The sequence below is a fragment of the Pinus tabuliformis genome, chromosome 1_2, assembly GCF_031772625.1.
Source record: "Pinus tabuliformis cultivar Carrire ecotype Pingquan chromosome 1_2, CPIR1, whole genome shotgun sequence".
Classification (NCBI taxonomy): domain Eukaryota; kingdom Viridiplantae; phylum Streptophyta; class Pinopsida; order Pinales; family Pinaceae; genus Pinus; species Pinus tabuliformis.
Window position 1 is genome coordinate 573000283 of NC_142298.1, and position 13783 is coordinate 573014065.

Genomic DNA, 13783 nt, shown 5'->3' on the forward strand with positions numbered 1-13783 from the left:
ACAGGTCATCGTGGCATTTTCGCTATAACTTTTTTTCTATGATGTTTCAGAAGTCTCAAAAAAAACCCATTTGAGAATAAATTTCGCTGAACCTTGGGTCCAAATTTCAGAGCATTTCGCGCGATATTTGCGGAGATATGATCTGAGGAAGTTGGTCTTTTTGCAGACTCCTGAATTACATTCAAAACAGGTGACCTAGGGAAAATAGTAATAACCTTCTCTCTGAGCATTGGATTGAAATTTTGTTAGAAGGTACAGAAAAAGGACAGACTGTAGTTTCTTGTATGCATGTTTTAGATCCAAAGGTCGAAACAATGACTCGTGGCACATCGTACAAGTTCACTCTACGGAACTGGTCTATAAGCAAGTCACTGTGGGAGATTTCACATAACTCTTCCTTGGAGAATCCAATTTGGGTCAGACTTGTGGCATTGGTAAGAGGACACAGAGGGCTACTACAGCTTAGAAATTCAGAACTAGATGATTGGAAAGTACAGAGATACATCAGAGGCAATATCAAGCTCCTACAAAGTGAAAAAAGGTGTGTAGATTTTCTTAAATTTTTGCTTAAGCTTGGTTTGAAAATTTATTTTGAAGGATTTCAAAGGGAATAGTAGAGCATTATTATTGGTAACTAATGCCCTGAGGAAAGAAAATGCAAACACCTAGTAAGGAACCTGAAAGCTCTAGCATGACTCATGAAGAAGAGGAAGAAATGCAACATGATATATCAAAATTACAAGACCAAGTGCAACAACTGTCCCTTGCACAAAAAGGAACAGAATCTAAGATGGATTGTTTAAAGAAATATGTAGAAGCAAAGATGGATGGTTTAAAGAAAGGTGTAGAAGCTAAGATGGATTTTTTAAAGAAAGGTGTAGAAGCTAAGATGGATGGCATGGAAGCTAAGGTGAATGGCATGGACGCTAAAATTGATGGCATGGATGATAAGCTGGAAGAATTGAAGATAAATATGAATAAGTTGCTACAAGAAATGGTCACTAAGGGTGAAAGGGTACTAAAGGAAACTCATGATGAGAAAAAAAGAAATGTTAATCATGATTCCATAGACTCTAATGTTGGATCGAAGACTCACCATGTTCCAAAAATCGATATGAGGAAGTTTGATTGCAAGGATCCCACCACATGGATATTACAGATGGAGCAATTCTTCAATCTCAATAATGTGCAAAACACACAAAAGGTACGTATGGCAACTTTATATTTGGAACCAAATCAATTTGTATGATATCAATGGCTTTGCTCTCATAAACAATTTATCACTTGGGCAATTTTTACGGAAGAATTGATAGCACATTATGAGGATACAAAAAGCAACATTTGTTTTAGCCAACTGATAAGTCTCAAACAAAAGGGTTCAATATTGGAGCACATTGAGGAGTTCCAAAAATTGAACATAAGGGTAAAAGATATTCCAGAGGAGCATAGGATTGATGTGTTCATAGGGTCTTTAAAGGATAATATCCAACATGATGTTCACCTTTGGGAACCGGATTCATTATAGAAGGCATTCAGGTTAGCAAGAAAAATGGAAAGCAAAATTATGGCAACCAGGAAGCATACCACTCACAACTGTAAAGATGGAAGTGTTGTTGCCCCTAGTCTTCCACAACCTATAAGGTTGACACTACAACAGTTGGAAGAAAAAAGAGCAAAAGGGTTTTGTTATAGTTGTGATAGCAAGTACACTAAAGGTCATAAGTGTGCTGAGAAGAAATTATTCTACATAGATTGTGAAGAGGAAGAAGAAAAGGAGCAAGAAAAGTCAAAAGAAGAGGATATACTCCAGGAACAAAGTCTAGATGAAGAACAAATAAATCCTACCATATCTTGTAATGCATTGGTAGGAATTACCACTCCTCAAACCATCAAGATACAAGGACAAATCAAGAAGAAAAAGGTAATAGTATTGATTGATTCAGGAAGCACGCACAATTTTATTCATTGTAAGGTAGCAAAAGAATTGAATTGCTTCCTATATCCAGCACCAGAGTGTCAAGTGATGATTGCAAATGGAGGAACAATAAATTGCTCTGGAAAGTGCCATAATATCAAGCTATCCATGGGAGAATATGTATTGACTAGCCCAATGCTTTCCATTCCAATGGGAGGTGCTGATGTTGCACTAGGAGTCCAATGGCTACAATCCTTGGGTACAATAGCTTTTAATTTTCAAGAACTTTTCATCAAATTTTCTATGGAAGGAAAGGAAGTTGAATTAAGGGGTATTAAAGAGAAACCAGGAAAGATAATCAGCTTTAATGGTATGACAAAGCTTCTAAAAAAGGAGCAAAGAGGTGTAATTGCACAATTATGTTCACTAGATGTTTCCACATTGGAATCATCTATTTCGCCAGATCTCCAAAAAGTCTTGGACAATCATTCCAAGGTATTTGAGACTCCCAAAGGTCTCCCACCTATGCGTGATCATGATCATGCTATTCATCTGATTCTAGGAAGTGTTCCTCCAAACATCAAGCCGTACAGATATCCCTATGTCCAAAAGAGTGAAATTGAACGTATGGTTGCAGAAATGCTAGAGGCTAGTATAATTCAACCGAGTCAAAGTTCTTTCTCCACTCCAGTAGTATTGGTGCACAAGAAGGATGGATCATGGCGCATGTGTCCGGATTATAGGGAGCTCAACAAGCTCACTATTAAAGATAAGTTTTCCATTCCTGTCATTGATGAATTACTGGATGAATTGCATGGATCAATTTTCTTCACCAAGTTGGATCTTCGTTCAGGATATCATCAAATCAGAATGAAGACTGAAGACATTCCGAAAAAAACATTTAGAACTCATGAGGGTCATTATGAATTTTTGGTCATGCCTTTTGGCCTTACCAATGCACCTTCAACATTTCAAGGTTTGATGAATTCAATTTTCAAACCATTCCTTAGAAAATTTGTGTTAGTATTTTTTGATGATATACTAATCTACAACAAGTCTTGAAGGATCATGTTGAACATGTTGACAAGATGCTACAACTATTGAAGGAGAAACAATTATATGCAAAAAGATCCAAATGTTTCTTTGGAGTCCATGAGGTGGAATATCTGGGTGATATTGTATCTCATGAAGGAGTTAAGGTAGACCCTAGAAAAATTAAAGCCATTAAGGAATGGAAAATCCCCACATCCATAAAGCATCTGCGAGGATTTCTCGGGTTGACAGGGTATTATCGCAAGTTTGTTAAGAATTATGGGAGAATAGCAGCACCTCTAACAACATTATTGAAGAAAGATACATTTTCATGGACTCCGGAAGCAACAAAGGCCTTTGAACATCTTAAAGAGGCAATGTGCCAAGCACCGGTCTTAGCTACATCGGACTTCACAAAAACCTTTATTGTGGAATGTGATGCTTCAGGAAATGGAATTGGTGCTATTCTAATGCAAGATGAAAGACCTATTGCTTTTGAAAGTCATCCAATCAAGGGAAAGTTTTTAAGCAAAGCTATTTATGAGAAGGAAATGTTGGCAATACTCCATGCACTTAAGAAATGGCGACCCTACCTAACGGGAAGACACTTCAAGGTAAAAACGGATCATGATAGCCTTAAATACTTTTTAGAACAAAGATTATCCTCTGAAGAGCAAAAAAAGTGGGTCACAAAGATGTTGGGTTAGGACTTTGAAATCATCTACAAGAAAGGGAAGCAAAATGTGGTGGCAGATGCACTCTCAAGAATGGATGAGGATGTGGAAGCATTGTTGTGCGCCGTTTCTATTATCCAACTAGATTGGATAAACGAAGTAAGGGAGGAATGGAATAATGACGAAGAAGTGTGGGCACTTATTCGAAAGTAACAACAAGATTCCAGTACATCTGATACATTTAGCTGGAAAAATGATTCATTATGGTACAAAGATCTCTTATACCTCTATAAGAATTCCCAGCTAAAACAAAAAATTCTTATGGAATTGCACACTTCTCCCTTAGGAGGGAACTCAGGATTTTTAAAAACTTACCACAGGGTTAAGAAAGAATTTTTTTGGGATGGCCTTAAATCAGATATTCAAAAGTTTGTGGCGGAATGTTTGGTTTGCCAACAAAATAAGGTTGAAACAATTAAGACGTCGGTTCTATTACAACCTTTATCCATTCCAAGCCAACATTGGGAAGAGGTTTCAATGGATTTTATCATAGGGTTACCCAAGTCTGAGGGAAAGAGTGTCATCATGGTGGTAGTTGACAGACTTACCAAGTATGCACAATTTTGTGCATTATCACATCCATTTAAAGCCAGTACAGTTTCTACTGCATTTATGGAAACAATTCAAAAGCGACATGAAAACCCAAAGATTATTGTAAGTGACAGAGATCCCATTTTCACTGGAAATTTTCGGACAGAATTATTTTCTTGTCTTGGTACTCAGTTAACTCATAGCTCATCTTATCATCCTCAATTTGATGGGCAAACTGGGATAGTAAACAAATGTTTGGAAGGATATCTTTGTTGCTTTGTATCTGATAAACAGACACAATGGGTCAAATGGTTGCCTCTGGCTGAATGGTGGTATAACACTTCCTTCCATAGAGCAACAAAAATGACCCCATTTATGGCACTTTATGCGTATCAACCACCATCCATCACATCATATTTAAGAGAAAATTCTAAGGTTCAGGCAGTGGAACATCACATCGAACATCAACAACAAGTCCTCCAACTCTTAAAGGATAACCTCATGTTGGCACAGAATAGAATGAAACAACAGGCAGATCAACATCGCAGTGAAAGAAGTTTTGATGTAGGTGATTGGGTATTCCTACAGCTACAACCATATAAGCAAATGTCCCTCAATCAAGCTAAGAAGGATAATAAATTATCACCAAAGTATTATGGTCTGTACAAGGTGTTGCAAAAGATTGGTACTATGGCATACAAATTGGAGCTTCCTGCAGCTTCTCGATTGCACCCAGTTTTCCATGTTTCATGTTTAAAGAAGGTTATAAGCGACAAGCTCCCAGTTCAAACAATATTGCCAGAACTTGACGAGGAAGGAAAAATTATATTGGAACCAGAAGCAGTCACAGAAACAAGAACTCGACAGCTACGAAATCGATCAATTTCAGAGTATCTTATCAAGTGGAAGAACTTATCCGCTGAAGATTCCACATGGGAGGATGAGAATTTTATACAGAAGTATCCAGAACTACTCAAGCATTGAGGACAACACTTTTTTTGAAGGAGAGGGGCATGTTGGGTCCCTATAATACTAGTGATTACCCCATTACTATTGTAGTTATACCCCTTATTAATATTGTTGTGCCCCTATTTCCCCCATATTGTTATTATTGTGCCCCATAGAATCCTTCTATTGTTATTTTTGTGGCTTTATATTATTATTATTAGGTCGGTTGGATTATATTGAGACTCCTTAGAATCCTATATATAGAAAGGAGGTTTTTTCATTTGAATCATCCAAGAATTGTTCATTTATGTAATGTAAAGGAGGTTTCCCCCTCGAAGAGGCTGAATTCTAAGGCGTTGATCTATCTTTTCTATCTTTTCTTGAGCTGGTTTCATAACATGCTATATGATCTCATTGAGAGATTTGTATCAGGAAAACCATACCCCTGGGTTATTCTTGAGGATTCCAACATAATCACAAGATCACTAAAGCAGGAAAGAGCTCCCTCCTCCTAAGCCCTGGCATGCAACTATCATAAAATGGCCCTGCTACTCAATGCATTTAAATAAGTCAACTATTTTCAGGTTAGAAAAAGATTCAACTCCCAAGTTAATCAAATGGCTAAGCAAGCAGTTTTAGAAGACAAAGGAATCCTATAAGTATGTATCTAAGGGGAGGAAAATCCCTCTACAACTCAATACCATCATCAATATAGAGTCCCAAGGGGAGGAAGTATGAAAGGTGGCACTCCCTACCCAAATTGTGATACATGGAAACAAAAGGAGTTTGGCTCACCAAATAAGTAGGCACAGGGACATTTTTCTAACAGACAGTTGAAACCACTAGAGTGTCTTCTCACCACAGCAAAGCCATTAATGCCAGTTTGTGCAAAGGTCCTATCTATTACAATGGCTTGGAAGAAGTTAACTCCTCATGCTTATCATACTTGCTATATGATATCGTCGAGAGATTTGCATCAGGAAAACCATACTCCTAGGTTATTGTTGAGGAATCCAACACAATCACAAGATCACTGAAGCAGGAAAGAGGCCCCTCCTCCTAAGCCCTAGCATGCATCTATCATAAAATGGTCCTGCTACTCAATGCATTTAAATAAGTCCACTATTTTTAGGTTAGAAAAAGATTCAACTCCCAAGTCAAACAGATGGCTAAGAAAGTAGTTTCAGAAGAGAAAGGAACCCTCTGAGTACATATCGAGGGGGAGAAAAATCCCTCTACACCTCAATACCGTCATCAATACAAAGTCCCAAGGGGAGGAAACATGAAAGGTGGCACTCTCTACCCAAATTTTGATACATGGAAACAAAAGGAGTTTGGATCACCAAATAAGAAGGCACAACGACAGTTTTCTAACAGATAGTTGAAACCACTAGAGTGTCTTCTCACCACAGCAAAGCCATTAATGTCAGTTTGTGCAAAGGTCCTATCTATTACAATGGCTTTGGAGAAGTGAATTCCTCATTCTTATCATCCTTGCTATATGATCTCATCGGCAGATTTCCATTAGGAAAACCATACTCCTAGGTTATTGGTGAGGAATCCAACATAATCACAAGATCACTAAAGCAGGAAAGAGATACCTCCTCCTAAGCCCTGGCATGCATCTATCATAAAATGGTCCTGCTACTCAATGTATCAAAATAAGTCCACTATTTTCACATTAGAAAAGGATTCAACTCCCAATTCAAACAGATGGCTAAGCAAGCAGTTTCAGAAGACAAAGGAACCCTCTGAGTATGTATCAAGTTGGAGGAAAATCCCTCTACACCTCAATACCATCATCAATACAATGTAACAAGGGGAGGAAGCATGAAAGGTGGCACTCTCTACCCAAATCGTGATACGTGGAAACAAAAGGAGTTTGGCACACCAAATAAGAAGGCATAGGGATAGTTTGCTAACAAATAGTTGAAACCACTAGAGTGTCTTCTCACCACAGAAAATCCATTAATACCAGTTTGTGCAAAGGTCCTATCTATTACAATGGCTTGGAGGAAGTTAATTCCTGATGCTTATCAGACTTGCTATATGATCTCATCGAGAGATTTGGATCATGCAAACCATACTCCTCAGTTAATGTTGAGAACTCCAACATAATCACAATATCACTGAAGCAGGAAAGTGCTCCCTCTTCCTAAGCCCTAGCATGCATCTATCATAAAATTGTCATGCTACTCAATGCATTTAAATAAGTCCACTATTTTTAGGTTAGAAAAAGATTTAACTCCCAAGTCAATCAGATGGCTAAGCAAGCAATTTCAAAAGACAAATGAACCCTCTAAGTATGTATCAAGGGGAAGGAAAATCCCTCTATACCTCAATACCATCATCAATACAAAGTCCCAGGGAGAGGAAGCATGAAAGGTGGCACTCTCTACCAAAATTGTGATACATGGAAACAAAAGGAGTTTGGCTCACCAAATAAGAAGGCACAAGGACAGTTTGCTAATAGATAGTTGAAACCACTAGAGTGTCTTCTCACCACAACAAAGCCATTAATGCCATTTTGTGCAAAGGTCCTATCTATTACAATGGCTTGGAAGAAGTTAATTCCTGATCCTTATCATACTTGCTATATGATTTCATCAGGAGATTTACATCAGGAAAACCATACTCCTGGGTTATTGTTGAGCACTCCAACATAATCACAAGATCACTGAAGCAAGAAAGAGCTCCTGCCTCCTAAGACTTGGCATGCATCTATCTTAAAATGGTCTTGCTACTCAATGCATTTAAATAAGTCCACTATTTTCAAGTTAGAAAAATATTCAACTCCCAAGTCAATTAGACAGCGAAGCAAGTAGTTCTAGAAGACAAAGGAACCCTCTCAATATGTATCGAGGAGGACGAAAATCCATCTACAGCTCAATAAAATCATCAATACAAAGTCCCAAGGGGAGGAAGCATTAAAAGGTGGCACTCTCTACCCAAATTGTGATACATGGAAACAAAAGGAGTTTGGCTCACCAAATAAGAAGGCATAGGGACAGTTTGCTAACAGACAGTTGAAACCTCTAGAGTGTCTTCTCACCACAACAAATCCATTAATGCTAGTTTTTGCAAAGGTCGTATTTGTTGCCATGGCTTGGAAGAAGTTAATTCCTCATGCTTATCATACTTGCTATATGATCTCATCAAGAGATTTGCATGAGGAAAACCATACTCTTGGGTTATTGTTGATGAATCCAACATAATCATAAGATAACTGAAGCAGTAAAGAGCTCCCTCCTCCTAAGCCCTAACATGCATCTATCATTAAATGGTCCTGCTACTCAGTACATTTAAATAAGTCCACTATTTTCAGGTTAGAAAAAGATTCACCTCCCAAGTCAAACAAACAGCTGAGCAAGCAGTTTCAGAAGACAAAGGAACTCTCTGAGTATGTATCAAGGGGGAGGAAAATCCCTCTACACCTCAATACCATCATCAATACAAAGTCCCAAGGGGAGGAAGCATGAAAGGTGGCACTCTCTACCCAAATCGTGATACATGGAAACAAAAGGAGTTTGGCTCACCAAATAAGAAGGCACAGGGATAGTTTGCTAATAGATAGTTGAAACCACTATAATGTCTTCTCACCACAGCAAATCCATTAATGCCAGTTTGTGGAAAGGTCCTATCTACTATAATGGCTTGGAATAATTTAATTCCTCATGCTTATCATACTTTCTATATGATCTCATCGATAGATTTGCATTAGACAAACCATACTCCTGGGTTAATGTTGAGGACTCCAACATAATCACAAGATCACTAAAGTAGGAAAGAGCTCCTTCCTCCTAAGCCCTTGCATGCATCTATCATAAAATGGTCCTGATACTCAACATTTAAATAAGTCCACTAGTTTCAGGTTAGAAAAAGATTCAACTCCCAAGTCAATCAGACGGCTAAACAAGCAGTTTCAGAAGACAAAGGAACCCTCTGAGTATGTATCGAGGGGGAGGAAAATCCCTCTACACCTCAATACCATCATCAATACAAAGTCCCAAGGGGAGGAAGCATGAAAGGTGGCACTCTCTACCCAAATTGTGATACATGGAAACAAAAGGAGTTTGGCTCACCAAATAAGAAGGCACAGGGACAGTTTGCTAATAGATAGTTGAAACCACTAGAGTGTCTTCTCACCACAGCAAAGCCGTTAATGCCAGTTTGTGCAAAGGTCCTATCTATTACAATGGCTTGGAAGAAGCTAATTCATGATGCTTAACATACTTGCTATATGATCTCATCGAGAGATTTTCATCAGGAAAACCATACTCCTAGGTTATTGTTGAGGTCTCCACCTATAATCACAAGATCATTAAAGCAGGAAATAACTCCCTCCTCTTAAGCCCTAGCATGGTTCTATCATAAAATGGTCATGCTACTCAATGCATTTAAATAAGTCCACTATTTTCAAGTTAGCAAAAGATTCAACTCCCAAATCAATCACATGGCTAAGTAAGCAGTTTCAGAAGACAAAGGAACCCTCTGAGTATGTATCAAGGGGGAGGAAAATCCCTCTACACCTCAATACCGTCTGTTGGCATTATGATATATATGTTGTACTTGATGGCAACCCACTCATCTGAGATGATAAATTATAGTGCAGCAAAGTTCACACACTTTCATGAAGATAAAAGTTTCTTTCATGAAGATAAAAGTTTCCTTCATGTAGAGAAAAGTTCACGCACTTATATGCAGAGAAAAGTTTATTTCATGTAGAGAAAATTTCACGCACTTTTATGCAGAGAAAAGTTTATTTCATATAGAGAAAAGTTCACGCACTTTTATGCAGAGAAAAGTTTATTTCATGTAGAGAAAATTTCACGCACTTTTATGCAGAGAAAAGTTTATTTCATGTAGAGAAAAGTTCACGCAGTTTTGTGCAGAGAAAAGTTTATTTCATGTAGAGAAAAAGTTCACGCACTTCCATGCAGAGAAAAGTTCCTTTCACGAAGAGAAAATTTCACGCACTTTCATGGTTGGCTCATGGTATTAGTCCGACAGTTTTTGATCCTATGGTTTTGGTCCGTGGTATTGCATCCAAAAGTGTTGATCTCATGCACTTTCATGGTGGTTCATGTTATTAGTCCTATAGTTTTTGATCCTATGGTTTTGGTTCGTGGTATTGCATCCAAAAGTGTTGATCTCACGCACTTTCATGGTTGGTTCATGGTATTAGTCCAACGGTTTTTTTGATCCTATGGTTTTGGACTGTGGTATTGTGGAAGGCCTAAGACTATAAAAGAGGAAGGAGATCATTTGGCAAAGAATCATAGAATGAATTGAATATCTAATAAGTGCTAGATCTGAAATATTTGTGATTGGGTTATGGTGCAGATCTGGATCTGAATGAAGGAGGAACCTTAGCGCATAAAGAAGGATAAGTTCTTTTCATGGGTCATAATATTTATGCTTGAATAATAGTATCTTTGCATGATTTTTATCTGTTATATGAGGCGCATGCTTGATCTATAAATCTGACAATCTGGGTTAATTAGTGTCTGAATATTTGAAAGAAGGAATTGTCCTTTATAGATCTGCATGCATGTTTCAGGTTGTTGAAGTAGCGTATATCTTTAAATTATGATCTAGCTGCCTCTGTCTATTGCTGCAGTATTCTGGGTTCAGAATTTGGTGTGTGGTTGCTGTTACTGTGTTTTGGGTACAGCTGTCAGAGAGTGTTTACTTGATTCAGTGCTAATTGGGAAAAGGAGATTGTTTTATGCAGATATACTTGATAATTGATTGATGTTCATGGATCCAGTCTGAAAATTTATGAAACGTGGTCCTTGGAAGAAAGAGAAGGTTGTAGCCTTCAGTAGGCCAGCACCTACGTACTAGTATCTTGGCTAGTACAAGAGCTAAGAGGGTTATAGCTCTCTGCAGGTTGTAGCCTGCGTAGTGGTAAAGGACTGCACCAGTACAAGATCATTTTAAAAGGAGTTTCTAATTGAAAGAAGATAGAGACATATTGCAGCAGGTGGTTTTCACCCACATTGGGTTTCCACCTTATATCTGGTGTTCTTTTGTGTGACTATTTGCTTTTCTTGTTCCTGCTCATTATTTTATGATACTGACATACAAAGTAATGATCAATATTTGAAGAATTATTCAAAGTATAAATAAGGAAGATAGATTGATAAGAATCTGATAATACTGATTCACCCCCCCCCCTCTCAGTATTATTTCCAACAATTGGTATCAGAGCAGGTCCTTCTGAAGAAGCTTGATCGCTTGAAGGAAGATCTAACATCATGAGCAACTACGAGAGGGAAGCATCAATCAGGCCACCGATTTTTGATGGAACAAACATTGTATATTGGAAGGTAAGAGTTACTGCCTATCTTCAATCTTTGGGTACAGAAGTATGGGACATTATAGAAACAGGGTATACTTTTCCATCAGCTACTCCTATAGATTCAGCTGAGAAGAAGAAATATGAAACAAATGCAAAGGCGGTTAATACTCTTCTAGGATGTCTATCTCAATCTGAATTCGTGAAGGTTATGCAATATAAATCCGCAAAAGAAATATGGGACAAGATTGTTTTTAGCTACGAAGGAGATGAACAGGTAAAACGTGCAAAACTTCAAACCCTCAGGATTCAGTATGAGAATCTCAAAATGTATAATGATGAAAGTGTGGCTAACTATTTCCTTCGGGTAGATGAGATTGTTAATTGTATGAAAAAATTGGGTGAAGAAATAAAAGAGGCTGTTGTGGTTGAAAAAGTCCTAAGATCATTGTCCCCAAGTTTGAATCTAAAGTGTCTGCAATAGAAGAAAAGGAAAATCTACGAACTCTTACTATGTCTGAGCTACATGGAATTCTAACTGCTTATGAAATGAGAAAAGGAGGTCCATCAGACAGGAGAGAAGCTGCTTTTAAGGCTTCAGGAAAAGGAGATTACTATGAATCAAGTCACGTGCCAGAAGAAGAAGAAGAATCAAATTTTGTCAGAAATATTCAACGGGGTACTGGAAGGTTCAGAGGTAAGCTACCTTTTAAATGTTTTTCTTGTGGAAGAGTAGGTCATTATGCTGCCAAATGTCCTCATAAGGATAAGATTGACAAAGGAAAGGAACCTGCCAGATGGAACAAAAAACAGAATGCAAATAAGAAAAGCTACTACACTCATGAAGACAGTGATGGTCTATCAAATAGTGATGAAGATGAACGAGGTAATGACTATAAACTTTTAATGGCATTTGAAGATGATGATTACATGGATGCTATACATGTGGATAGTTTTTATGAAGAGATTTCTAGACTTAAGACATGTATAGAAGAAAATAATATGATCATTGATACTCTACAATTTCAAATTGATGAAAAAGAAAAATATCTTGAAAAGTTAGAAGGTGAAATTGTTGGCCTTAGAAAAGAAATTGAGAAAACAAAGGCTATTAATCTTAAGTTTGTCAAAGGATCTGAAACTCTGGATGAGATCATCAATGTACAGCGTTCTCCACTAAAGAAGACAGGTCTGGGGTATAATGGAGAAACATCTCAAGCATCCACCTCAAAGAGTTATCTTGATGCAGCAAGAAGGAATGAGCAAAAGCACAATGGAGATCACCAGGTAAAGCAGGGATGAATTACATCAAGAACGAACAAAGACTATCAGGTAAACCAGGGGCAATCTGTCTTAAGGATGAACAAAAGCTACAACCAGCCATAGGTAAAATCTTCTCAATTTGCTTCAAGAATGGATGACAATAGAAATTACAATCATTTGGCCAGTAGATTTGATAATCGCAAAAGTTTCTTCAATGGGCAATGTTTCTCTTGCCATAACTTCGGTCACAAAGCAGCTCAATGTGTTGCAAATAAAACAATCATGACTAGAGAAGCTCAAAAACAAAGAAGTATGATCGGGATTACAAAAAGGACCTATAACAACTTTTCGGCTCTTGAAAATGAAGTTGAATGTTCTATTTGCAATAACTTTGGTCATGAAGATTCTGAATACAGGAGCAGGTTTCAGCAGACAAAGGAACAAGCCTCAAGCACCAGAACATGGAGAATAAAGGAACCACAAACAGAAAGATGTGGGATAGCATTTTATGCAGAAGGACAAGAAAATCTATGGTACATTGATAGTGGATGTTCGAAACATATGACAGGTGATAAAGAAAAACTTGAATCATATTCTGCTTTAGAAAAGGGAAAGAAAGTCTCTTTTGGAAATGATACTCCTGCAGCTATAAAAGGAAAAGGCACTGCTCAGTTAAAAGAAAAGGTCAAAGCTGGAAATGTTTTGTATGTTGATGGATTGAAGCATAATCTTCTAAGTGTCAGCCAGATGTGTGATCAAGGAACCGAGGTGATATTTAGATCAAACGGATGTCGTGTTCGTGATCTTGATACAAGTGAAACAATGATCAAAGGTAGAAGAACTCCAAATAATCTATACATATTTGAAGAAGGACAACAACAATGCTATTTGAGCAAGGATGATGAACACTGGTTATGGCACTGGAGGTTGGGGCATCTAAGTTTTTCATAGATAAGGAAAGCATGCAAATATCAGGCAGTTCGTGGTCTTCCAGATATCAAAATTCTAGACAACACCATATGCAAATCATGTCATTTTGGAAAGCAAACCAGAACTAAC